Source organism: Abramis brama (assembly GCF_963993115.1).
Source record: "Abramis brama genome assembly, chromosome: 4".
NCBI classification, from domain to species: domain Eukaryota; kingdom Metazoa; phylum Chordata; class Actinopteri; order Cypriniformes; family Leuciscidae; genus Abramis; species Abramis brama.
Window position 1 is genome coordinate 32882478 of NC_139966.1, and position 26758 is coordinate 32909235.

Consider the following 26758-nt stretch of genomic DNA (forward strand, 5'->3'; position numbering starts at 1 on the left):
GTAGGCAAATGACAGTCCTCTCCTGTTTCTCAATCTCTCTCAAGCTCGTCCGCTGTTTGCATCTGTCTCCCTGGTCCATCCTGAAGTCTTTTCCACATTTGAATAGGCCTGGGAGACTGAGAAGTTAACGGTATTTAAATGTGTAAGCAAAACGGTTTTTAAGAAGCGCTTAAATAACATTCATTTTAATACATCTTAGGGTCCAATTCAAGAAGACCCTGAAGTTAATTGAAGTGTTTTTACAATGACCATCAGGTCTTCTGTGTTTCATCTTGTAAAGTGTATTTGGACCATGCATTCAATTGTTTTTTTGAGGTATTATTATGTGGGCAGTTTATTTTTATAGCAAGGGGGAAAACTCAGTTTAAAAAACTACCCGTGAAACAGTTAAAATTACGTCTGGACATGATAAATAGTCACATGACCTGAAAATAATAAGGTTTGTAAAGGTTTCAGTGGTCACGTTGATATTATGTTTTGTTGTTACTTACTGTGCAGCCATTATAAACAATAAAACGGTATCTTAAGGAATGACACACAGCTAAATAATCTTAAACAATGTTAACAGCACACTTACGGTTTTGTGAAGATGGTTCAGCTTCATTATCCAGGGCACTCCTTAACAAGGCTACCACCCGCCTGGCAGCGTTTTGTAACTGTGCCTGTTGTACAGACATAAACAACAAAAAAGCTAACGTTAGCTTACGTCTGTCAGGTTTGGCATAGACAAAGCAGACAGAATGGTAAGTTAAATGCTTTAATTTGCAGAATGGATCGGTACAGCGAAACAGGTGAGTAAACAGTAAGTTGAATTTCAGATGATAGCTTAACTGAAGTGTAACCAAGTCTCTCTCTCTCTTTCTCTTGCAGATGATGAAGGAGTTCCTTAGAAAACGGAATGGTGACTTGCTGAGAAGATCTGGATCGAAGGTAGATATACAGGCAAGTATGGCAGAGAGTCTGTGTCATGTGTAGACGAGATCAGACAATGACTTAATGTTTGTAGCAGGTATATATGGGTGAACTGATGATGAGGTCCAGGTGACGGTGATTAGTAATCAGGTGACAATGAGCGTGTGAATGACTGAGTGGGCGGAGTGAGGGAATGAGTGGAAGGAGATGGTGATGGAATCCTGACAACGTCAAGTCTACAACATGCTGCCGGCAGATAGCGGCGGCAATGTAAGGTAAGCTAGTAAAATATTTAACTGAATGTCAAGCTAAGGAAATGATAAGCTGTGTTATACCCAATATGCACAGAATATTATGCACTGTAAGACATAACGTTACGTAACTTACCTCCTGATGGTCAGCCATGCCCCTGTCCTGGCTCTACTTCTACTGCTATTGCCGCCGCCGCTCTTCTTCATGGGATTTTATTGGCGGTTGGCACACAGCGAAATGGTACAGCCAATCACAGAGGACAGGAACTGTAACCAATCATGTGTAGTGAAATGATGCCGACTGGATCCGCCCACCTACTGCCAAAAAGATTAACCGCGAGCGAGCAAGGTTAAAGTTTCGCGAGCAGCAGAGATGGATGATGGGATGAGATGTACATGGGATTCTGCGCACGCTCAAAGCACAGTTTTCTCCTCGCGGGTTACAATCCTGCTCACGTGAGCAGAGAAATTCTGCGCGCAAAAGTAATGTACGCGCGCGGATCTCATTTCCTCTCGCGAGGATCTCATTTCCTCTCGCGATTATTGACATTATTATGCCGCCATACAACTGCCATGCTTTTTTTCCAGAGGCTGCATATGAATTGGTATTTAGATATATTTACAGACCAAAACAGTTTGGTTATTAACATTCTTAAAAATATTTCATGTTCCATAAAATAAATAAATTCATAAAATTCATCCGTTAAATTCAATTAATCATTTAAGTTGTTGTTTTTTCATAACAAAATAAATTAACACTTTAAATCGTCAGCCCTAATAACTCAGAACTTGTGTGGGTTTACATTTTGAAAAGAAAATTGCTTTTCATTTCAGCTTTCCAACATAATTCTTCCTGAGGAGAAAACTATCAGTTCATTTTTGGATGGGAAAAAAAAGTCAATGGAGACTGCTAAAAAAACAACAGTGGAAAACATCTCCAAGTCTCAGGAAAAACAGAAGCAGGCCTATGCAAAAAGAGTACAAAATAAGTACAAAAATACGGTGTATGGTGTTGGAGATGAGGTGCTTCTACAGGGTTCCCACTCTTTTCTTGAAATGATTTTCCAGGACTTTTCCAGGAAATTTTCAAGACTTTTTCAGCTGCTATAGTGCGAGTCAAGTTATCACAACTATGGCTGGGCGATATACCGATATTATCATATCGAGATATATTTTGAAACAGATGTGATATTGTACCTATACCGTTATATCTGTATTATAGTTGTGCAAAGATTGTTGTCTTTCACAATGCCACCTGCTTTCCTCTACTTGCAATGCCACACTACTAAAACAGAAGTTATTCTCTACTTTAGTTCATACACTGCTATTTTACTTGCTGGTATCAGTTTAAAAGTCCAAACTCTCACAGTCAAGCTGTATTCGCAATCAGTCACTAACGTTAGAAAATATTAACTATTATCGGACTTCTAAATTAATTGCATCTGCTCGCACCAAGGCACATTACGTATCTGGTATACATAATGGCACAAACTGATGAGTTATGTGTTTTTGACTCTAAATTATTTTGATTTATCAAATCTTTGTAACCGTTTTTGTCAATTATATTGCTGAAATGGATAGACCTTTTGTAAAGCTAAATGTGTTTAAATGCTAAATCCATTTAGCCTACTGGTGTTGTGTATGAAATGGATCTGAAGTAAAATATTATGACAAACTAGGGTAAAATACCGGTATATATCATATATCCCAGGCTTTGGAGAATTGCTATTTTCTACAGTTGTACCTTATATTTTGTACATTTAACCAGATTGCTTAAATGTTTATTCATCTCAATCTTTCTCTCTTGTACTTTCTCCACAAAATATTTTATGTTCAATAAATCACCAAAACAAAATTTACGTTTAAACAACTGTGTTCAAATAAACATGCAAGTCTTCAGTTCTCACTGCCTCTTCTCTGCGGTCTGTGTATCTAGCTAAAAACAGCATGAAAAGTTGGGTCTCTGTACACAGTATTTTGATAGAGCTGAATTCATGACGTTTTTCTCATTCACATGTTTTTTGTTTCTGCTGTCGGACAATAGAACAAGTATGAAATACTGAGTGGAACGTGGCCCGGTAAGACTACCTGTTACCCGTCGCTATCTCAAAGCTGTCATCGTGCTCGCTACGGCTCCACTAAAACCAAAAATATATTTCACGCAAAGGTATGAGTGACGACACGCCCACAGCTCTCCACTGCTCCTCTGTCACTCAACAGAAAGAGGGAGAAAAACCTCTCACTCGATATACTGCGATACAGCAACACTCTTTAATAGAAAGTCGCTAGCTTTTGGCAGACTTTTGCAACTCCATTACTTTGCACGCAGTAATTTCCCCATTCACTGGCTAGAAATTGGTTATTAAAAACAAACAATAAAACCTATATTTTTGATTACAATACTTTTAATAAAGAAAATATAGACATTTTGTACTGTACTGGCCACAATCTTTAAATGTTTTTTGCCCTCCACATGGCGTCGACAGTCTGCAAAACAAACACACACACACACGCACTCCTGTCTTGCTATACTTGTGTGGACATTGTATTGACTTCCATTGATTTTACTATGTCTAACCCACACACTTTCCCTAAACCTAACCATTACTGGCACATGCCTAACCCTAACCTTTACCTAAACCTAATTCACACCATACCTCTAAACCTAACTGGTAGAGTTTAATCGCTTGTTAAACATTGTGTGGACCAGGCAAAATGTCCTCACAACTACAAATGTCCACACAATGATGGTGGCCTGCCAAAGGTTGGTCCACACAAGTATAGCAAGACGCGCGCGCACGCGTGCGTGTGTGTGTGTGTGTGAGCGGACCTGCCAGCTTTTGGTAAATGTGAACCGTTACGCGTTTTGGGAAGAGTTGTCTGGAAATTAATATGGAGTTTACCAAAAAATACGACCTCTGGACCGACGACGAGGTCCAGGCTTTAATAAGCGTATTTGCGGAAGAAGAAATCCAGCGGGAACTGGAAACGGCAATCCGCAATGAAAAGGTATCTGAAAATATCGAGTCGGTTATACGAGCTGGGCATTGTTCACACTGGAAAACAGTGCAGAGAGAAGTTAAAAAAATTAAAACAAGACTACAAAAAAGTCAAGGATCACAACAATAGAAGCGGATCCGATCGGCGTACTAACAAGTGGTTTGACCGCCTGGACGCGTTGTTGGGACACAGGCCGGCTTTTTCTGGAGCAGCGGTGACAAAAGACTCTGCAATTGCATTTTTGGAATCCATTCATGAATCTGAGGACCCGTCGGTTGAAGGTAAATGATTACACATCTACATGATATCGTCTTAAACTCGTTGCAGTGATAAAACAAACTAACTTTTTTCAACGTGTTTTTACAGATGAAATGAATGGCCCCAACGATGTGCAGGCAACAGAGACCAGCGTGTTTTCCCCTGCAATCACCAGTAGCCCTCAACCCATGTCTTCCGCCGAAACACACACACGACGAGGTATTAAACAACGTTGTCTGTTGATAAAAATATACTTCAAAACTAGGGGTGTAATAATATAGCGTGCAGCAATATATTGCAATACAAAAATGCAACAATACGTATCGTGGATAGTTCACCCAAAATAAAAATTACAGTGTGAGAAAAAATTCAGGTTTTCAGAGTTTTAGTGTCAGTACTACATTAAAATTATGTTGATATTAGTGTATAATATAATGCAATGGGGGAATATTTGTGGGTCCTGATAATGCCAAACATGTTACCAATGTTAAGCATATTCGTCTAAAATAATTCAGTATTTTCAGCTTCAGAATCATGAATATTTTTATTCTGGTGTCACCATTGTCCTTGGGTTACAAGCACCAAGTCCAAGCTTATTCATTTAAACCCACAATGTAATATCAAAGTTAGCATTCTAATCAACAGTACATTTTTTGTTAACCTTTTATCATATGTCTTGGGAGTATCGCAATACATTGTATCGTGATTAATATCGAATCGTGACATGAGGGTATCGTTACACCCCTATTCAAAACTGATCTAATTGTAATCCTAATGGTTTTGGGTCATTGTGTTATTTTTTTATTGCAAACTTAAATGGCCCATGATAAAAAATATGGAGCATGATGGCCCAACACAAATTTCAAATTTAAGATTTTGTAGTGAAAACACTTAAAATAGGTATTTTATGGTTTTCAGGGTGGCTTTGTGTATTTATTGTCATGTGTTTCTGCACTTAGAGAAGAGGAAACGAGATTGTGACTTCCTTGATGCGCTGAGGGACATGGAAGATTCTAACCGGACCGCCCTGCAGCTTGGACAAGAACAGCGTGACAAATATATGCAGCTGTTACTTGAGAGCCAGGCTGAGGAAAGAGAGATGAGGAGGCAGGAGTTGGCGTTCCTGCAGTCGGAAGCTGAAGAAAGCAGACGGCAGCAGAGGGACTTTCAGGCCGGGTTTCTGTCTGTTCTTGGACAGTTTGCCCAGTCATTCAAAAAGTAGCCACTTGAACTCTGAGATTGCACTTTAAATTGCACATTTGCATTTTTTATTTTTCTTTGCACAATTCTAATTTTTATATATTGTTTTCATTCCTGCAGAGGGCCGGGTTTCTGTCTGTTCTTGGACAGTTTGCCCAGTTGTTCAAAAATACATTTGTATTTGTTTTTACACAATATATTACTGTTCTCGTAATTTATTTCTTTTCACGTGATTGTATTTTAAAAATATATATATTTTGTAAGCAGTACTTGCCTTGTGTTAAATAAAGTTTGTAAAATGTCACTTTGAGATCAAGTGCCTTTTCATCTCCATGGTAATTTTAGCTCTTACGGTAAGGTTTTGAAGTGCTGGTTAGATGTAAAACATTCCGGTGAAAGTGCACAGGTTAAAATAAGCAAAGTGTAGGTCATTTAAGTCACTTATGAAATTACATTTTATATTTGACAGCCAATATACAGGTGAAACTCAAATTTAGAAATATTGTGCAAAAGTTTTTAATAATTCAATTTAAAGGTGAAACTCATTACATGCAAGGTGTATTACGTTTTCAAGCCTGTTATAATTTTTATGACTATGGCTTACAGCTTATGAAAACTTCACATTTATTCTAATTTTGAATTTGGTTTTCATATCTTTGCATGTAATGAGTCTATATATTAGTTTAACCTTTAAGTTGAATTACTGAAATTAAATGTTGCATGTTATTCTAATTTTTTAAGTTTCACCTGTAAACAGAAGGTGATAACAGAATAAATTAAAACCAAAGCATGATTCATATGTAATCATTTTTTATTTACAAAAAAAAGTGTTACACAGCAAAAAACAATGTACAACAGGTGTATACAGCATAAAAAAAAAACGCATTACAGCAGCTGAAGGTGATTTTTTTCCCTTACCAAAAAAAAAAAAAAACTTTCTGGTGTGTAACCAGAGATACTTTAGTTTACTACATTGTAGTCAAAAGCTTCATTAGACCTGTACGTGCATCTAGACCCTCTGCCTCTACAGTGGATGACAGTGCCCCGTCAGGCTGGTTGAATGTACCCGTAGCCCATTCTTCTCTGAACTCATCACCATTCATTTCACAGAGGTTATGCAGAACACAACATGCTATTACCAGGGATTTGACCTTGTGTGTATTGCAGTCATTTCGTTTTAGCAAACACCTCCATCTGCCCTTTAGTCTGCCAAAAGCATTCTCAACCACCACCCTGGCTCTCCTTGTTTTATGGTTGTACACAAGCTGTTGGGGTGTCAGTCGTCCGTTGTCTGTGAAAGGTTTCATCAGCCAGCTCTTCAAAGGATAGGCTGCATCACCAAGGACATAGTACCCCACATCATGTCCACAAATGTTCTTGGTTACATCAGGTAGTAACAAACCCCTATCCACTAGGTCCCACAATCCTGACAAACGCAGCACTCTGGCATCATGCAGGCTCCCTGGCGCTCCTAAAAAAACATTCCAAAAGAGACCTCTTCCGTCCACAACAGCCTGTAGGATGATCGAATGCCAGCCCTTTCGGTTGAAGTACTCTGTGTGGTACTCCTCTGGTCCAAGAATGGGGATGTGTGATCCATCAATTGCACCTACACACTGAGGCAAACCCCATCTGCACTCAAAATACGTCGCCATTTCTTTTAACTTTTCACTGTTTGGTAACTGGATAACTTCTTGCATGAGTACCTTCTCAACAGATGAGCATAAATCGTGAACACAGTGACACACAGTAGCAACTCCGACTCCAAATAAATGTGAGATGCTTCTATACTGTGAGTTGGTCGCAAGTTTCCACAGTGCAATGGCGATTCTTTTTTGAATGGGTACACAATGTCGGTAGTTTGTGTCATGTCTCTCCAGTTGGGGTTGCAATCGACGACAGAGGTACAGAAAAGTATCCTTAGACATCCGGAAATTCTTTAACCACTGTGCTTCGGTGAAAGTTGGAACCACGCTGTCCCACCATAATGTTGTTCTAATGTGCATCCAAACCGATCGCGAAACACAACGCATTCGATAGTACTCCCATATCTAAAACACACAAAAGTTGCACAAAATAAGTTGATGTAATCGATAATAACATTATTCATAACTCTTGTTAATTTTGATGGATTCATTTCTTACCAATCTTGTTCTTTCTGCCCAATGGCACACGTTCGTCTCATCCATCTCACGGTCAATGTCCGCTATAGCTGATAACAAACGTTGTCTACTTTTATATCTAGCATTACGAGCTTTCTGAATACGCTTTAGTATCAGTGCTCGTCTCTTTTCTGCCGTTTTGTTAATTACCTCGTTAGTAAGCCAATAGATCACACACAAAAGCAGCACAGCTTGAATCTCCTCCATACTTAAAACTCAAAACGCGCTCAAAACTCAAAACAAAGGCGCTTCCTGTCCGTCGCAGACTGGGAGGAGCAGTCGCACGCAGTTCAACGTCACCAGACTAATTTACATAATCTTCCCGGTACTTTAGATCGCGGTGTAAACGCAGTAAGCAACCGGTCTGGGGCAAAAAAAGTTCCTATGAAAAAAGTTCCTGGGACAAATAGTTCCTGGTAATTGCGGTGGAAAAGCGGCTATGGTGTGATATGGCCTGTTGAGGCTTTTTTTTAGTTGTTTACAAAGGTCCTAACTGGCAGTTTTGCCTGTTATGGAATGTATCACTATTTATGTCTGAGCCTAATGTTTAATATTTTTTGAAGTGCAATTTTGTTTACATCCATTTATTGTTTTTGGTATTTATTCAAGTGAATTTTTTTGTTAACAGACACTGAGAGTCCATTGCTTTTATTGTTTTTGGTTGTTTTGTTCATTTTTTGTGGATATTTAAAATGTTTTCTGTTTTCAATGTTTAATATTCTTTAGAAATAAAAGTTTATAGATCTTTGAAAAGGTGTACCTGCATTATTATGCCATTATCATTATATTAGATGAAAATGGTCTCAGAACGACAATATTATCGTTTATCGCAATAATTTCTTGGACAATTTATCGTCCAGAAAAATTTGTTATCGTGACAGGCCTAATTGAAGACAATGTTAGCATCTGTTAGATTTAATAGTAGGGGGAAAATGGTTAAATTTGAGTTTTTTTACGCTATTTTCATCTTTCGGGTTTAAAATCTTCACCGTGTCCACGTCACAGGCTGTGATGTGGCAGAGCACCATAGTACTTTTATGACTCATCGGTGTCTCATTATTATTCATTACTGAGATTTCTTATCCAATGAGAAGACATTGCCGCTTAATTATTCATGACACCACGTGGAACTTTCCAATGACAGACATGTCAAACTGTGATATCGCGTATTAGATGAGAGAGGCAATGATGGGACGCGCGTTTGTTTTCGTGGTGCAAAAGTTCCAGTGCATCTTTCCCCGCGATGCTGCCAGGGCTGACCATCAACCACGGACACATCTAAACCATAGACAGTATATAAACTGGACACAGCGACCCCATAGGTTTCAACGGAGAGAAGTGAAGCACATTAGAAGCCCTCATTTCCTGATTGCCGAGCGTACTGCGCAGACTCAAACTGAGCTTGACGACGTGGATGTGACGTGAGCAGCCTGCCTGACAGTTGTAAGTTTTCTAGTAGCTGTGCCAAACGAAATCTGAACCATTCCCTTCCGAATCTTGCAGAGACGGAAAGCGTGAGTAGGATCTGTCCATGAGCTAGGAGCAGGAGCAACGTCATGACTCTCTATGGGCTTCTCCCTTGACTTTATCGGACTTTATGCCTCCACGTCCCCCCGATTGACTGCGAGCTTCTCTTCCTGTCTCTACGGTAATTTCCAGAGAGTCGCGTGGTTATGACGCAATCGTTAGCCTACTTTTACAAAAACTGCTTCTACGGGGCCATAACGTAAGATACAAGGTAATGGAGCCTTTTATACATTGTCGTGTTTCTTTAGAAATAAACGATGGACAAATGGAGTCTTTAAACGCCTCAGATGTAAAGTTATTCGCTGTCAAAGTGACGCCAAAATGAATGGGAGTCAATGGGATGCTAACTGCAGGTGAAGGCTTGTTAGCCAATGGCGGCTCCCGGGGGTACCTTCAAAATAATATGAAACGCTGCCCCCCTGATCTAAACTGTGTATAGCAACCATTCAACTGGAGAATGGTGGACTTCGGCCTTGTACAGCAATGCAGGTTCCGTCTTGCGAGTGATGCGGTTCCGAGGACTTTTCTATCGCTTCAGAGGTGTGTGTGTGTGTGTCTAAAATGTAGTTAAATAATCACTCATTATTAAAATTTAGATATTTCGATAATAGCCTACCTCAATTGTATGGAACGTATGCTTAATTTGTGCAAATTTCTATGTCACTGTCCATCTTTATTATGTGGGTTTAGGGGGCGCGTAGATCTAGACTATGTACGGAACATTTTTTTTTTTTTAAGCGGAAAATGTATTATTTTCAAAATAAATGCATTTATAGTGTGTATATAAACAAATATATAATTTATAATGACATAATTATACATACATGTACATTTATATGTTTTAAATACAATTATGACTGTAGTAGGCTACTAGGCTATGTAGCAGGGCATTGTTACTTTTGAAAGGACAAAAATAAGGTGTCAGTGTATTTCATTAGACTTTAACTTTGCCAGCTATAAAAAAATCTAGCATTTCCTCACGTTTTACCACTGATTTTTAGTGACAGTCGACATGATGCATGGGCCACTGGCGATGACAGAGAGTGGAGGATATGTATAACTCACAGCTTTAGCAGGCTCTTCACTGGATTCAGACAGAGAGAAGGGAGGTAAATATACTTCACAGCTTTAGCAGGCTCTTCACTGGACTGATGACAACAGTGAGGAATACGATTTCGTCGAGGCTCTGTTCGTTCAGATACCGCACAATCCACAACTTCTTCACCCCACTCGTGCATACTCTGCAAAACACTCAACTGCACACGTGATTAAAGTAACCAGCACTGCACTCACAAACCTCAACCATTAAATCAGCGTGTGGGCCCAGACAGCAGCCTCGGCGGACAGAATCTCTAGGACAGGTGTAAACAAACTCTGCACTGCAATGTCACATCCAAAGCGCTCCTCTTCTTTCCCCAAATTAATGCCTTCAGACACAGTCGAGTTACAACATCTTCAAGAAGCAGAATGTAGTGAATCTTCCACCCAATAATACTGTGGCAAATCCTAATATCATTTTCAGTGAAAGGAGACCGTCACTTATCTCCTTGAGCCCTGTGTTTTCCACCACTGGCCACTTCCTTGCTGTCTCTCCACCCGAACTCCGCTGTGTCTCCTCGGCTCGCTCTCCGCTTAAATTTTTCCCTTAAATTTTCTCTGGACTCTGGAATGATAAATACATGTCTGACCGTGTCGGACATAAATACATGTCCGACATCTAGTGTATATATCTATGACTTCGCACAACGGTGTAATTTACTTCCGGGTAAAGATAGGATCAGTCAAATGAAATACAATAAACGTACAAATAAATATTACAAATTAAAAAACAATCGGAAATGTCGTTCAATTTTCTAATACTATTATTTGATGACAACAATACATTTGGAAAACAAAATACAGCCATTTCTGCTTTTTTTCTTTTAAACAAAAAACCAAGCTGCACCCTTTTTTAAATTTCATCTTTCATTCCGAAATAGAATAATGAATGAACGAAAAAGTACACGGATTACCATCTTGCCCCCTTTATTTCATTTCCTATTTTTGATCTGAGCATTAAATCAAAAGTACGAAAAATGACCTGTTATTTGTATCACATTTATAAACGAATAACGAAATAACAAACCATTATTTCTTTTTCCGATTTTGGAATCTCAATTGAATATGAAAAGAACGAATGATACATGGATTGTAGCTGTTAGTCTAACTTGTAACGGTTAGGTATCTGTCATTAACGTACGTACAAGACGTTACGTCACGACGTATTTCGGATTCATAACGAGGTCTTTTAGGTTTCGTAACGTTAGACATTTTTTATCCGACACGTTTGTAGCTGCAGCTGTGGTAACTTGAGCAGAGCTGGCAACCCGGATGCCGAAACACTACTGACTTCGTGATTAGTAGATAGGTGGAGGGTGGCGCATCAGGCCAAAACACAACATGACAACATCAACATCAGTTGAGGGCTGCAACTTCACTTTTTAAATGACAATATCCTGGCTAGACTACTGTTGTCAGTGATATAAGTATTTGAAATGAACATGATTTCTTAATGTCTAGTGACATATCAGGGCCATTTTATGATTAATTGAAATACATTTCTTACATACGGTTCCTTTAAGTTTAATTATCTATATACATATCTAAAGATTTAGATTATCTTCGTATAGTATGTTCTCTCTGCCATTGCAACAATAACAGGCTGACAGGCTGGCTGTTCTAGTGTTACTAGCGAACACACAGCTTCAAGGTTAAACCACAGTGACATCTGTTGGTCATAATGTGACACTACAGATACTTTTTGCTTGGTGACGTGACGTCGTGAATTTCCCCACTAAGCCACAGCTACACTAAACTCTGGGATTGCATAGATATAATTGACAGCCTGTAACAACCTGGGAGTTTTGACTAGCCGGTAGCAAGTTTTAAAAACTTGCAGTGGATGTAATGGATTTGCTTTCTCATCGGTTGTTTGACATGAATTTTAACCAGGGTTCAACAAAAGGTAGGCCCTAAATTACTACATTCCTGCTGCTGGTGTATAATGGGTGTGTCGTTGCGGCTCCAGCCAACCAACTCACGTAATTTTCAGTCAGTGGACTGTCATTGGCAGGCGAGAGCTAGCCTATGAGAAGCATATTTTATTTCAGTTGTACATGAAGCCTTGTATTATGGGCTGTGAATTAAGATATCCTACAAGCCTGCTCTAATGCAGCGCTTGTTACTGGATAAGTTATTGATTATGGCTCAAAGTGTTTGTGTCTAGTTTGTGAAGTAGCATCGCTAGCTAAAGGCTACCGCTAGCTATTACTGGATTTTAAAGATTATCTTTTTTTATGCACCCGTGTGTCATTCTTACCTTGATCTTGGTGTTTACATTTCAAAGCCATCTCCGCCATCATTTTCCCCAGAGAGTATGCCATTCTTCAAACCTAGATGTCAATAATCTGACGTTACGGGCTTCTACCACAGTTTCCCCTTGGCTTTTTGAAGTTACGCCAAAAACATCATCTTTCCCCAAAAATTTTAGGGGAACTTTTCCCCATCATCTTTCAACATCATTCCCCCAAAAAAACAATCAAATTGAAACTTGATGTTTGTCTATATGATAAAACTTATGTTTATTGTCCTAAAAATTACAATAACTAATTTTCGCCAAAAATCGAAGTTATGACCTTTTGCCTTAGTGCGGCAGTGTTGCTGTCCACATTCCAAGTTAATTTAGGTCAATTAGGTGGCCTCAAACTGCTCTCCATCTTACTTTTTCTTGTAAAGAAAACTCAGAGGATTTACTCCTGGTAACAATGACAATTACATATTGAATAGTAGAGTTTGTGTTTGCTTTTTAAGTGGGTCCCTCACATTCATTCTCTGTTTGTTCGGTCTACGTTGCTTTATTGTGTGTTGCCCTGCCTGTTTGTTTATTCATTGTATCTTCATCATTAAAACTTTGTAATGAAACTGAATCTTCATCCTCTTCTGCTTTCCAACCACCCGTGAAATTTTCATATAAATAACATAAAATTACTAGGGCTGTCAAAAACAACTAGCAGTGCACTGTGCTTTCAAAAATAGCTGGAAATGAAAGTAAACAAACTCCAAAATTACTGACTGTCTGAATGTGGCAGCTTTGACTAGAGGTACGCTAAAGATTTAAGAAAGTTACCGACTACGCCACCCGGGGGCCTCTTTCCGGGGAAATGCCCTTTAATTAAATAAGGCTCAGAGGTTCGTTGATCAGAGTCAGATATCAGACATGGAGTAGAAAATAGTACAAAACTTTATTCTCAATAAAAACACCTCAAATTGTATTTAAGACAACACCAATAAATCGAAAATAATCTGAACACAACATGACACGGACGCTCACTTCAGAATGGGGAGCTGGCTCTCTTTAGCAGAACGGATATAGCGATCATACGTGCACACTCACTGCACTCTCACTTCACACCTCACTGTGAGCACAGCACTCAGGCAAAAGAACCCACCACCACAATCGGGAAGAGACGCTTATTTCCTGCTACTGGCTGCCCCAATTCTGAAGAGAGAACAAAAAAATAGTAACACAAAACACACACAATATCAAAACATTAAACAGAGCAGCTGGCAATTTAAGACACAATGTTAAAAGAGTTCACCACATCAGTTTGGCTCATCGAATCGAGGTGCCGCATCCGGTCACCCCTACAATGCTGGGTGGACAGATATGGGCACAACAGCCAACAATGTTAAAATAGAGAAACACCTCTTTTGGGCTGCCCTCAAGGTATCCACACAAGAAACATACACATACATAAACTTGGTCGCACACCAAATAGGTCACACAGAATATATACATATATATCTATGGATAATATATCCAGCAACTCAAATCAATGAAAAAGAAAATATATATAAAATTAATCCATAAAACAAGAAACTCAGGAAAATGATATGATATTTAAAGAAAACAAAATATAGAAGAGCTAGTGACAATGAAGTGGTTGATCTGATACCTGGGCGCCACTGGAGGTTTATGACTCAATGTATTTGCTCACAGCACAGTTGATGAGGTACCATGCCAACGACCCACAGTCCTCGGACCAGCTGATGGAGCACGCGCTGGACGTAAACAATGGATGTGGCGAGGGATCGAACAGCAGCGCGTTAACACGCGAACTGAAAGAGTCAATGAGTCTTGTTAATCAGTTCAATAGAACAGACACACTCGGGACAGCCCGTCTCACTTTGAGCTAGAGTTGTAGTCACGGTAACGAGTCGGATAAAGTCGGAAAAGACAGCAAACAATGCAGACAGCAAAAGGGAACATCCACACAGCGGTTTAGCTGCTATAACGTTAGGAACCCAGAGAAAGCCCACTAGTAACGTCTTTCGCACGTTGGCCCGCACCTGTAGTGCGATTCACACGGTACCCAAACAGCTTTATATTAAGCACTCATTAAAATCACGACATCCCACAGAGTTCCTCTGTCCAACCGTACAAACATTCACGCGTCCCGCCGGAAACCCGGTGTCTCGCTCAAATGAGAGTAGGGGGAGGCTGCAGACCTGGAGCCGGTAGATCTACGCCCCAAGCAGTTTTACGCCCCAGGCAGTTTTACGCCCCTGCTGTTCCTGATGCGTCCAGTAGGGGGAGACTGTACAGCGACACGAATTGAGGTATATTAAATAATCTGCTAAAGTTATTGTTGTTTAGCAATGATGCAACATTTATTATTTATAAACGATTAGCTTGATAGAGCTAGGTAGATATCAATTCATTTCTATATATCAATGGATGGGTCTGTAGTTTATTTCGAGAGACAAAAAGTTATGGACGCTCAGGTTGATGTTCTGTCTGGCTTCAATTTAGCTAATCACGTGTAGGTTTAGCTGCCCCTGTAGGTTTAGCTGCCCCTCGTCTTTTCTACTCAATTTCAAAATTAATTTTTATTTTGAATTTTCTTTTGTTGCCTGTCTTTATCTTGCGTGAGATGGCCTCTTCTGGTAAGACTGTTTACTCCTTTCTGGTTTGAGTTGTTTCTTATAAATGAGATTATCTAACTATCTAATTTATATCTAAATATACATTTTTCTTAAAATAGCTTACTGATCTGGACTAAAATGTAGGTTGTGTGCACTTAATGTGGGATTTATCATACTCTGTCTTTACCAAGTTCTATTTAACTTGCATCCCATAAAGGTGTGTGTTTGCTTTAGCTACTTAAGGAAATGAAAATCTCTCTCTCTCTCTCTCTCTCTCTCTCTCTCTCTCTCTCTCTCTCTCTCTCTCTCTCTCTAAACTTGTATAAACTATAAAACACCCATCTCTCTTTTTTAACTGCATTCCAAACCAATAGCTTCTCTAGTAAATAAATGACTTACAGAGACATACATGGACATGTTTTTAATGTCATTTTCAATTTTCTCTGCACAGTCCATCATCACTGGCCAAAAGAAATCAAAGTGTCTTGACACTTTTTCCAAAAGTGTTCCACCAACAAGTGCCTGTGCCGTTGTACTTTGAAGATCAGGAGCAAATTGATTGCAATCCACACTCACCTGACATAAATTCTGGACAGCACACCCACACACACTGTGACAAGATCAAATTCACCATGGATGTCCTTTTTACATTTTTTAAATGTTTTATTTTATTTTATTTTATGAAATACCCACAGATATGTGGTCTGTGACTCTTATAGGGGGTCTACAGTGATTCTGCAGGGTCTCCAATAAGTCTTATAGTTTATCTCAGTTGCTTTGGTGCATTTCTCAGATCACAACTGAAATCACATCATCTTGTCACTTGTGCACATCATAAAAGCAATTTCTCATTTTTTTTATACAAATTGCAAATGCTTCGGTACATTCATGCAATTGATAATGTACAACTCTCTGCTGTTTCCTACATTATCAACTCTTTATGTCATGTTGATCAAAATGTAGGCCTATTATACTATTTCTCTGTTGAATTGTCATACTCCTCAAAACATCTAGGCATTAGTTCCTTGCATAAGTCATTAAATGCAAAATGGTTGACTAGTTGTCAAACTGTTAAGCATGTTTTCAATACATTTCTATTACACTTTATTTTGTAAATGTGTCCTGAATTGATGAATTGCGGAGGTGTATTTAGAATTTCACTAATGAAGGAAATAATGAATTGATCAATTAGGAAGCAGCAAGGGAATTCATAATCAATTGCATGAATTTACCAAAGCATTGGCAATTTGTTCAAAAGTAGTTATGAGAATTTCAGTAGTGATCTGAGAAATGTACCAAAGCAACTGTGATAAAAAATTAAGGATTCAGGAATTTTATACAAAATGTAACAGTGAGTCCTGCTGCTTGTGAATTTGACAAGATCAAATTCACTATGGATGTCCTTTGTACAATTTTTTTAATGTTTTATTTTTTTTATTTTTTTTATCAGTGAGCAGAAGCACTTTGACAGGAGGATAGAAAAACAGTTAAAGAAGATTGGCAAGCCATAGGGGAGTCATCTACAGGAGAATTCATAAATGGTGTTAATAAATAATGTTTTTGTGAACAACAATATTGTCTCTTTCTTCTTAATGGCCCTTGGAATTTTAGAAAAGGGTTAAATTGTGTTTGTCTTCATAAAATGCTATGTAGGACACTGTTTTGTAGCTGTATGATGACTAATAGTAAATAGTACAGCAGATATTTAATCGAGGATCCATATGATTACACGGTGCTGTATGTCTAATGGGCTAAATATGGTTAATATCTAAATGTAACTTTATATAAATTCACAACAACATATTTCACTCAGTATCACTCAGTCTCCTGTATATAAAAACATACAGTGAATATTCTATATTCATTATTCAATTAACTATTCTATAGTAGGTCATATATAACTATTCTACAGTAGGTCATATATCATTACTTGTCATCTGATCCAACTATGTGTATTATTAATTTTTTAATTCACAAAAACAAATAGTCTTCTGTAGGCTGAGTGTAAAGAGTGAAGCCTAACTGAATATCTACAGATATTTTAATCCATAGTGCAGATCTACGCTGTAACGTTCATATTTAAATGAACAAAAACCACAAAATTGGGCAAAGTCTATGAACGGGACGGTTATTAATGTGTAAGTTTTGAGCGTTTAATGGTGTTATTTCGCAGTATATCCCCCTACTGGACGCATCAGGAACAGCAGGGGCGTAAAACTGCCTGGGGCGTAAAACTGCTTGGGGCGTAGATCTACCGGCTCCAGGTCTGCAGCCTCTCCATATAGTCAAATGACGCAGAGAGAGAACGCACTCCCATAGCGACACCCCTTTATACGGAAGGAACGCAATTAAAGGGCACTCCCCCTTGATACTAAATAACCTGACAGAAATAAACAGTACTGCTACATGAAGGAGTTGTGAGAAGATGTGTGGTCCAGTTTTCTGTTCTTGTTACATTACGTATTCTGTAAACGCTGGCATTAGGCATTTTATTCTCTGTCCTAATATGTTGTTAATTTAATGGAAATTGATTGTGATTATGCCTAATTTAATAAAAATAGTCATTACTATAGTAAATACTCTTGTAATCAAAATTATTAAACCCCTAATGCAAATCAGGGTTATTGACAAAATTTACACACTTTCAGCTGTTTGCAATGAACAAATAAAACAAAAGTAATTGATATAGCTGGTGGTTTCACCAAATTCAACTGAAAATGCAACTTTTAATTACTTCTGCAGTCTCAAAACTACTCAACCCCTTCATGGCAAGCATCTTTAGTACTGAGTAGAACACCCTTTTGCTGTTATGACCTGCTGCAAACAAGACTTTGAACCAGACACCAGCTTCTGGCAGCGTTTCTGATGAATCTTAGCCAATTGTTAATGAACAAATGCCTCCAGTTCAGTAATATTCTTTGGTTTGCGTGCTGCAACTGCGTTCTTCAAATCCCAACCGAGATTTTCTATGTGGTTCAAGTAAGGTGACTGTAGCGCCCATTGTAGAATCTCTCAGGACTTCTTCTGCAACCAAGCCTTGGTGGAATTTGAGGTATGTTTGGGATCATTGTCCTGTTGGAAGGTCCAATGATGCCCTAGCTTCACCTTCCTCACTGACGGCATGACGTTTTCTCCTAGGATTTCCTGATATACAAAAATGAATCCATCTTGCCTTCCACATTGGCTGTTTGCAACAGCTTGCCATGCCCTTCCCTGTGAGCTGTGTGCTCTGTTTTGATGCACAGACTCGGCCGCATTGATTGAAGCATTTATTCCTGGGTTTAGCAAATCGCTGTTTTACTGTTGAGATGAAATCCGAGGAAGGAGGGGGAAACCCCATAGCGTTTTCACACAATGTCTTGTTCTTTCCTCTCAGGGAACCGAGGTTACGAGAGTAACCGGAGACCTTCCTTGGTTTCTGTTCATATTCTCATATTCTCTGATTCGATTCTCTTTATATTTTAATAATTAACAAACTAAGTATGTTATTACATAGCCAAATAATTGAATAGACACAAGCTGAGATATAGACACAAGCTGCTCTTGTTGTAGTGAAGCAGCACTTCATATTTTTGGGGGGTTGTCCTTATACACAAATATGGACTGATTTTATTAAATGTAAATGTATTAACCGAAATGTGCTTTTAGATTGCTGTTTAAGAATGTGTTGTCTGGTTTCTATAACATGAACAAAATAAATAAGAATGTATAACTGATTGTTAATCTTTTAGTGTTGTTTGCCAAAATTCACATTCATCTTTGTTAAAAAAAAGAAAGAAAAGAAACGTAGCAATATATACAAGCTATTTCACTTTCAAATTACTCTGAAGCTCTTAAGATGATAAACCTGTGCCTTTAATTAATTTAGCTAAAGGAGAGGTTGTAATAGTCTACATTTTGTAGTTTCTATATCCTGTTTATGTTAAGTCAATGTGTGCATTAGTTCTTTATGCTTTTTATGCATTGGCATTAAAATAAAACACAATTGTGATAATAAAATATTCCTCTTTTTTTAATAAACAAATGTTTAAAAGCAAATGTTTTTGTTGTGTTTCTTTTGTTGTTGTTTTTTGCAACGCTGATGTAGAAAAGGTGTGGGGCATGCGGGGGGGGGGGGGGGGGGGGGGGGGGGGGGGTGATTCATTGTAATATAATACAGAACTTGTAGAAGGATGTGTACACAAAATAAGTTTTGGCAATAAAAGTGAAGATAGAATAATATCTCAGAATTGGACACTCTTCACTCAGTCAGTCACTTAATAACATTGGAAAACATGAATCAGTATGTTATGCCAGATTTTATCTACTTGAAACAGTTGTTATGCAGTTTGTTGAGTGCAGTTGTTAAGTGTGGAGGTTATGAGAATTAAATATCACAATTTATAGAGACACAAAGAGCTTACTCAATGTCATTGCAGATTCAGTTAAAAAGGTTTAAGAGTGTTTAACATACTGTTTAAATGTTTAAATTATACAAAATTAGAAACAAGATTGAAGAGTTAGGTATACAATTGTTACTTTATTTTTTATATATATATATATATATATATATATATATATATATATATATATATATATATATATATATATATATACATACATACATACACACAAATAAATTCAACGTCAATCCTCCACACTCCAAGTAGGTGTCAGAAAATGCACCATAAATTGATTTGCCAACTGCATCAAAACTTTAAAGAAGGACTTTTATTTTGGTCTGTGATGTGATGTCATAAGGCTGCGCCGCATCCCGCATCTGTTGTGATTTGGCTGAAGAAAGGTTTGTGTTTTTAAGTAGGCTATTTAAAGCGTTTAAATCTATAAAAATCGTTTACTCGAATGTATAGCTTTTACTAACGATGTTAAATGAGTGAATTATTATTTAAAGTAATATTGCATTGCTTGTCTAACATTAATGAACGTTTTTTTTTTGTTAGTAAAGCGCATCCTGTAACAGAAAAGGTGCTTCTCATTTTGCTCCCTATAAATCATTTTATCGTAAACACGAATTTGGGAACCGGCAATTAATGATGAAGAAACAGCTTTTCAAAACTCCACGTCAAATGAACCAAATAAGGTTTGCAAAATGATTTAGTGATTTGCAGCGCTCGAATCATCGCATGCTGAAGATGCATTTTGGTTTAAATCTAGTAACGTTACAAATAAAACGAACATTAACGATGACAACTTTTATTAACTAGTAACACAATTTTGAAAATGATTTAAATAATTAAATACAACTAAATATTCAGTGTCAGGTATAATTATTTTTTATTATTATTAGTTTCTAGTCCTATTTTTTGTTTGTTTTGAAATCTACAAATCATTGAATACAACTAACTGTTAAGTGTCTGCATAGTTTGTGTTTAAAAAAAAATTCTGGTGCTAGTTTTGAGTTTGTTTTGGCTAATCAGGTCATTTAAAGCCATTCCCTCTGACTGACTCTCTTACCAGTGCACTGACTACTGAACTAAGGAGCTGAATGAGACGTACCCAGAGATTTAGTTTGGATTTATTTTTCATCCTGATAACTATTCTCATTTTAATCATGACAGAGTGTCTAAACAGAGAGGAAAAACTTGTGGTGAAGCAACACAAGATAAAGATGGCGTTTATTAAAGAGGAGAGTGAAGACATGAAGATTGAAGAAACATTCAGTGTGAAACAAGAAGATACTGAGGAACAAACAGGTTGGTTTCATTCTCAAAGCGGAACTCAGTCATTTGATACTGTTTAACATGACTTCAATATAAGTGGACATGGAGAACTTTGTCATTAAAAAATTAGCCAGAGTATGGTATTCTCTAAACTACAAAGATTACTGATATAGATGCTAATACAGCTTTAGAACGATAGCAAATCAGAGCAACATGAAAAGCCAACGACGTAGGCTAGCGGGATTCATAAATTTTGGGGCATCTCGCCCGGGGGGCGGGGTTACGTCCTGCGTCACATCTCATGCGGGTTCTCGTCGACCAGGGTCAGCGCACACCATAGCGCACACAGGCAGGCACAGAACTAGCTAGCGAACCTAGGTCTTAAATCTAACAAGTTATGTTTTTTACAACACGTTTTTTGATGGAAAAGTGAAGTTTAATTTCCATAGTCTTTGTTTAGTGAACGAAAGCGAAATCAGGAATTGCAGTCTTTCAGTTTGTTTATCGTTACCTAGCTACCAAGGGTTTAAGATGTGCTGTAGCCTTAATTACAATGGCCAAGTCGCGTTTCATATTAACAGATGATGAATAGGCTTCGCTCAGTTTATTAAATACATCCAACCTGAAATGTCTCTTACAAACTATGAAGGGACAATGAATCAATACACTGACATGGCAATGCTAGACAGATAGCCTACTTTGTTTGCACAGTCCTACCGTGATTTTGTCACTCTTCTCTCCACTAGACCTACGTCTGGTGACAGCGGGGAAACTTTTACCTCGATAAAGTTAGGCCTACTTATTGTATTGCAGAAAAGAAAAGTAAACTTCCAGTAAACTCCAGTTAACCAGTTCATGTTTCTTCTTTAGGTGATTCAAGCAGTAACGACTAATTAGACTCAATACTGCTATTACAGGTGGAATTATGAAATAGAAACAGGCCTTAATGCAAGATTTTAATCATGTCAATACACAATAAGTAGAACATTTAATTAATAAATTAATCAATAAGTCAGGACAGCCCATTCATGCAGGTAGTGAAATAGTTAAATCAAATACAAATACACAGTAAAAAAAAAAGGTTGTTAACCTTAACCTGTTATCAAGTCAATTAAAAAATATATTTCATGGTGTGTTAATTGTTTGTGTATGGTGTGTATGTGTTTTTTTTCTTTTTTTTTTTTTAATGCAATGTTTTCAACATAGGGAAATATATACAGCATTTGTCAAATTTTCCCTTGACCCCCCCACCCGCAATCCCTTACCAACAACACATGGATCAGCATTAGTCAGCAGAGTACAAATACATGTGTGAAGTAATCATACAAAATAAACACACACACACAAAAAAAAAAAAAGAAACACCTATTTACAAAGCAACTCTTGTGTGTATAGTCTGTTGATTGTTTTAAGAGTGATGGTGCGCAGCCACCCTGGTTCTGCTTCACTATGTCTTGTGACTGCCCTGTGAATGAGTCTGGTTCTTCAGCGTTGTGGTCAAACTGGAGGTCTGGGGGGTTCAAAGCCAGGTGTCATGACAGCTCTCTCTTTTCCCTACAGGTGTCAGGAGTAGGATGGCTTACCGTGAGCATAGTTTGTAAGAGACATTTCAGGTTGGATGTATTTAATAAACTGAGCGAAGCCTATTCATCTGTTAATATGAAACGCGACTTGGCCATTGTAATTAAGGCTACAGCACATCTTGTACAACTTAAACCCTTGGTAGCTAGGTAACGATAAACAAACTGAAAGACCGCAACTCTGCCCTACAAAGGCAAAAGACCTTAAGTCGCTAGAGTGTGGAACTGAGAAAAATGACTTTAAAGATTTTTAGTTGTCCCGTCAAATTAATTATAGGTAGGACACTGGAAATCTGGCAAATAGATGTTTTAGTAATGGAAATTATATACATAAAAAAATCTTGAGGTCAAACTTGACTTTTGACCACTATTTTAAAGTTACTGTACTCTGCCTTTGTATTGTCAGCAAAAAGTGAGAAGTCATACCAAGGCAAAAGGCAGTAACTTCCACATTATCAATATTTGGTTGCTGATCACCATTAACAAAATCATTATAGTAACACTTGTATAAAATTTAGTGATCATGGCATTTATTTTGTATGATTTACAATTATTTATAGCCATCTACTTATTGCTAGCATGGGCTTTGGTTGCATTCTGATGGCATTATTAATACATTTGACATGACAAAATACCTCCATAGATATATTAGTCCAGCATTGGCTCGACCGTGTTTAGGGCGGGGCTGAAGGCGCCGGCGAAGTTTTGGCACTCTGCCAGCTAGATGCACGAGTGTTTCAACCAGGTCCTGTACCCGAACTGAGTGAGGCGGGGCTTTAATTCTTGGTCGTATTCATCTGATACGGCAATGTGTAACGTTTTTCTGTCAACTCTGCATAATCCTTCGCGATCGATATCGCACGTTTGTCGACGGCGGGTTCAGACCATATCAAATGTTCTGACCGCAACTGTGCAGGACAAAGCTCTGAGGACATCAGAAGTTAGAGGGACTGATAAGCGTACAATCTGGTAGGTAGCATTATCTGATAGAACACCGGCACAGTAACTTCATATTGACGCGCGGCTAAACAAAGGCAGAGTACCGTAACTCCATTTCGAGCGTTCCAAAACAAAGCCAAAGAGCAGTAACTGATGTTACGGTGTTCTGCCTTTGTTTCTCATGGGCTTTTGGAAGTTACTGTTAAGACAATTCATTATTTTCTCGAAAAAACAACGGAATTGATTCAAGATACTTATCCACATGATAAAGGAGGTCTTGAATGTTAAACGAAGACGAAGTTACGGTCTTTTGCCTTTGCACGGCAGAATTCCTGATTTCGCTTTCGTTCACTAAACAAACCAACTAAAGTACTGTATCCAGACACAATATTTTAAACTAACCATTAGGAGACGTCCTGCATTAGCCGCTGAGTTGCAACTTCTTCAGGTGCTTCTCCATCCGGATCAGATTCTGGGTCAAACTAGCGCAAGGTACTGTGGCTGCAAGCTGGTCAAGGCCACACCCCCACCCTCCACATTGCCCCGCCTCTCTCCTCCTCATTAGTATTTAAAGCAACAGACACAGAAATGGCACGTCCTAAGGAAAGCTCATTGTGGGACTGGCTCGTAGTCGCTGTAATTCTGCACCAAGGCTGAAAAGAGACTTCAGATACAGTATTAGGGGACCACTAAGGCCTATATAAAAGCATCCAAAAAATCAGCATGTCATAGGACCTTTTAAGACAGGATTTCAAAAAACACCCAGGGTTTTGTTTCCCTAAAGGGACACACCAAACCGATGCCAAAGAACTAGCGCTGATGAAAGACAACTGTGTTGTCGCCTGCATCGGGGGAAAAATCTGTGCTTGAACACAGAAAGCACTACAGGCGACTATCAACTAGTTCACGCATTCTGCGCCTGCGTGTAAAGGAGATGACTGTCTATTTAAGCGATCATATTTGTTTATATTCATCATTCAAAAAGGGAAATCAAAACTAATACTGCAGGTATACAAATCATAAACAAAGCAGTGTTTGCTTACTGTTTTAAATATCAATCATGCTGATCACGTTCTTTATTCCACTCCGCTAATGTTATTATGAAAATATTTGTGGCACTCACAGAAAAAACTAAGTTGGCCGACACTCAAAAACGGCCCGACGGCTTGGTGTGTCCCTGTTGGAAGAGAATTACACAATTACGTGGCATGAAGTGCAAAGGCCCTTCAGTTGCTAGCAAAATTACTCGAGTTTAGATGCCAAACAGGAAAATTATCTGTCTTCTTTAGTGGATTTTGATATTCAAAATATTATCAGTTATAAAATATAAAACAAGTTTAAATGCGGAAAAAGAGGCGAAAATCGGGACTCACTCATTATGTGCTCACAGTCGCACGCACCCGAAAGCGCAGAGAGAGAGAGAGAGAGAGAGACACACACACACATTTCAGATAGAGCTTGAACAGCGAATTGATTCCTCTTTCACGTTTCCTTGCCCTTGAACGGACACATAAATGAAAAATTGTGTCTAAATGCCCGTCTCGGCAAGTATTCTCTTGTTTATGTCATAAGTGAACAGAGAAAGAAACCGGATGTCTGTCCGTTTTTTCGGTCCGTGCATTCGGTCATCAGTGACAGCAGTGCACACACCTAACATTCCTACTTTTGTCTGTGTCATTAATGTTAATTAAACAAAATACAGCTTTAAAAAAGATGAAACTATATTTAACTTCTACAGTGAACAAATAGTGTTATTTTACATTTAGGCTTAATTATTAATTTCTGCACCTAATACTACTCTTAGACTTTGTAACTTTATTTAGTATTCATCTCTACTTGTAAGTTCAATCAAGTTAAATTTTATTTATATAGCACATTTACAACAGCCACTAGGCTGACCAAAGTGCTTTACAGAACAAGATTTAAAGAAGATATAACATGCATAACAACAAATTAAACAAAAAATAAGAGCAACATAGCTAGGAGTAAAGGTCCTTTCACACTGGACTCGATTTTGACGCACAAATAATTCGCGCAATGGTTTTATTTTTTGATCAGCTGTTTGTGTAATGAGTGCTTCCACACCGAACGCGAATGTGCTGCGGCGAACAAAAACGACTTTTATTTTTTTCGCTTCAATGTCGATTTTTTTTTTATTTTTTTTTTTTTTACTTTTGCGGCAACAGAAAAGGTTTCAGCCAATCACATACAAGGAAACAAAGGTGACGTCACAGCAAAAATGACGGATCTTCTGATTACTTGTGTGTCGACGAATCCTGTTTTGTTTGACAAATCTAATAAAAACTACAAGGACAAAGATTTGAAAGACAATGTGTGGCGTAGCATTGCCAACCAACTCGGTTATCACGACTGTGAGTATGTTGTGTGATAGTTTTAGTCGTTGTATAGTCCTGTGCTGTGTAGGCTTGCAGGCTAAACTACATTTGGGATAGAAAGCTAACACTATTATCGTCAACGATAGAAACAGAGACCGTGTACTTTGAACATGTAACAAAATGTAGTGAGACTATTTAGGGCTGATTTTAGTATACTATACATTCTTTGTGTGATATCTGATATCTACTAGTCGAATGATTTTAACTTGTTACTTCGTGTGTTACATTACAAAAGGCACTGTGTTTAGTTGAAGATGCAAAAAAAACTGGAAAAACCTCAGGGACACCTATGTGAGAAAAAGGAGAGAGGAAAAGGAAACTAAAAGTGGATATTAGCATACTCCCCTTCAGACTCTCTGTTCTTTAAGATTGGGTGCACCCAAAACCTTCTTTTCTGTCTTTTAAAGAAAATGAAAAGCTCGTCTTCACTGGATGATGATGATGATGAAGTGTCCATGTTTTCTCAGCTGTCGGCGCAAAAGTTTTGGAATGTTGAAGCTCTGACGTCGCAAATTCGCGTCGCGGCTGATGTGAATGGTTTTGACGCGAACTATTCGCACACAAACTATTCGCTTTTTCGTTTCGCTTTTTCGTTACGTATCCGGTGTGAAAGGTCCTGAACCATAAAACAGGAGTAGCGAAACAGTATAAGACTCTAATACATATAAATAATATAAATTAGTAAAACCAACCGAAGAAAATAAACAAAATACTAAAGAAAACGGGTAGGTTTTTAAAAGAGACTTGAAAGCAGATAGAGAAGGGGCTGTTCTAATCTGTAGAGGCAGGGTGTTCCAGAGTTGTGGCCCTGCCACCACAAATGCAAGCTCCCCTCTACGCTTGAGTCTAGAGCCGAGGAACTACTAGCAGAGCCCGGTCACATGATCTTAGGCCTCTGGACAGAGTGTA

At 38.3% G+C, this 26758-nt stretch overlaps 1 protein-coding gene across 3 annotated transcripts in view; it reads left to right on the plus strand.

Moving 5' to 3' along the window:
- The first annotated feature begins 12271 nt into the window (after positions 1-12271).
- LOC311081813 (uncharacterized protein) overlaps positions 12272-26758 on the plus strand; it is a 28680-nt gene continuing 14193 nt past the window's right edge. Inside the window, exons 1-2 of one of the 3 annotated variants that reach the window (XR_014606012.1) lie at positions 12272-12314; positions 20833-20967. The gene's annotated coding sequence lies outside the window, so the exon portion shown is untranslated. Of the gene's footprint in view, positions 12315-19998; positions 20058-20772; positions 20968-26758 lie in introns of those variants that run through there. The other 2 variants (XR_014606013.1, XR_014606014.1) reach the window with 2 other exon arrangements.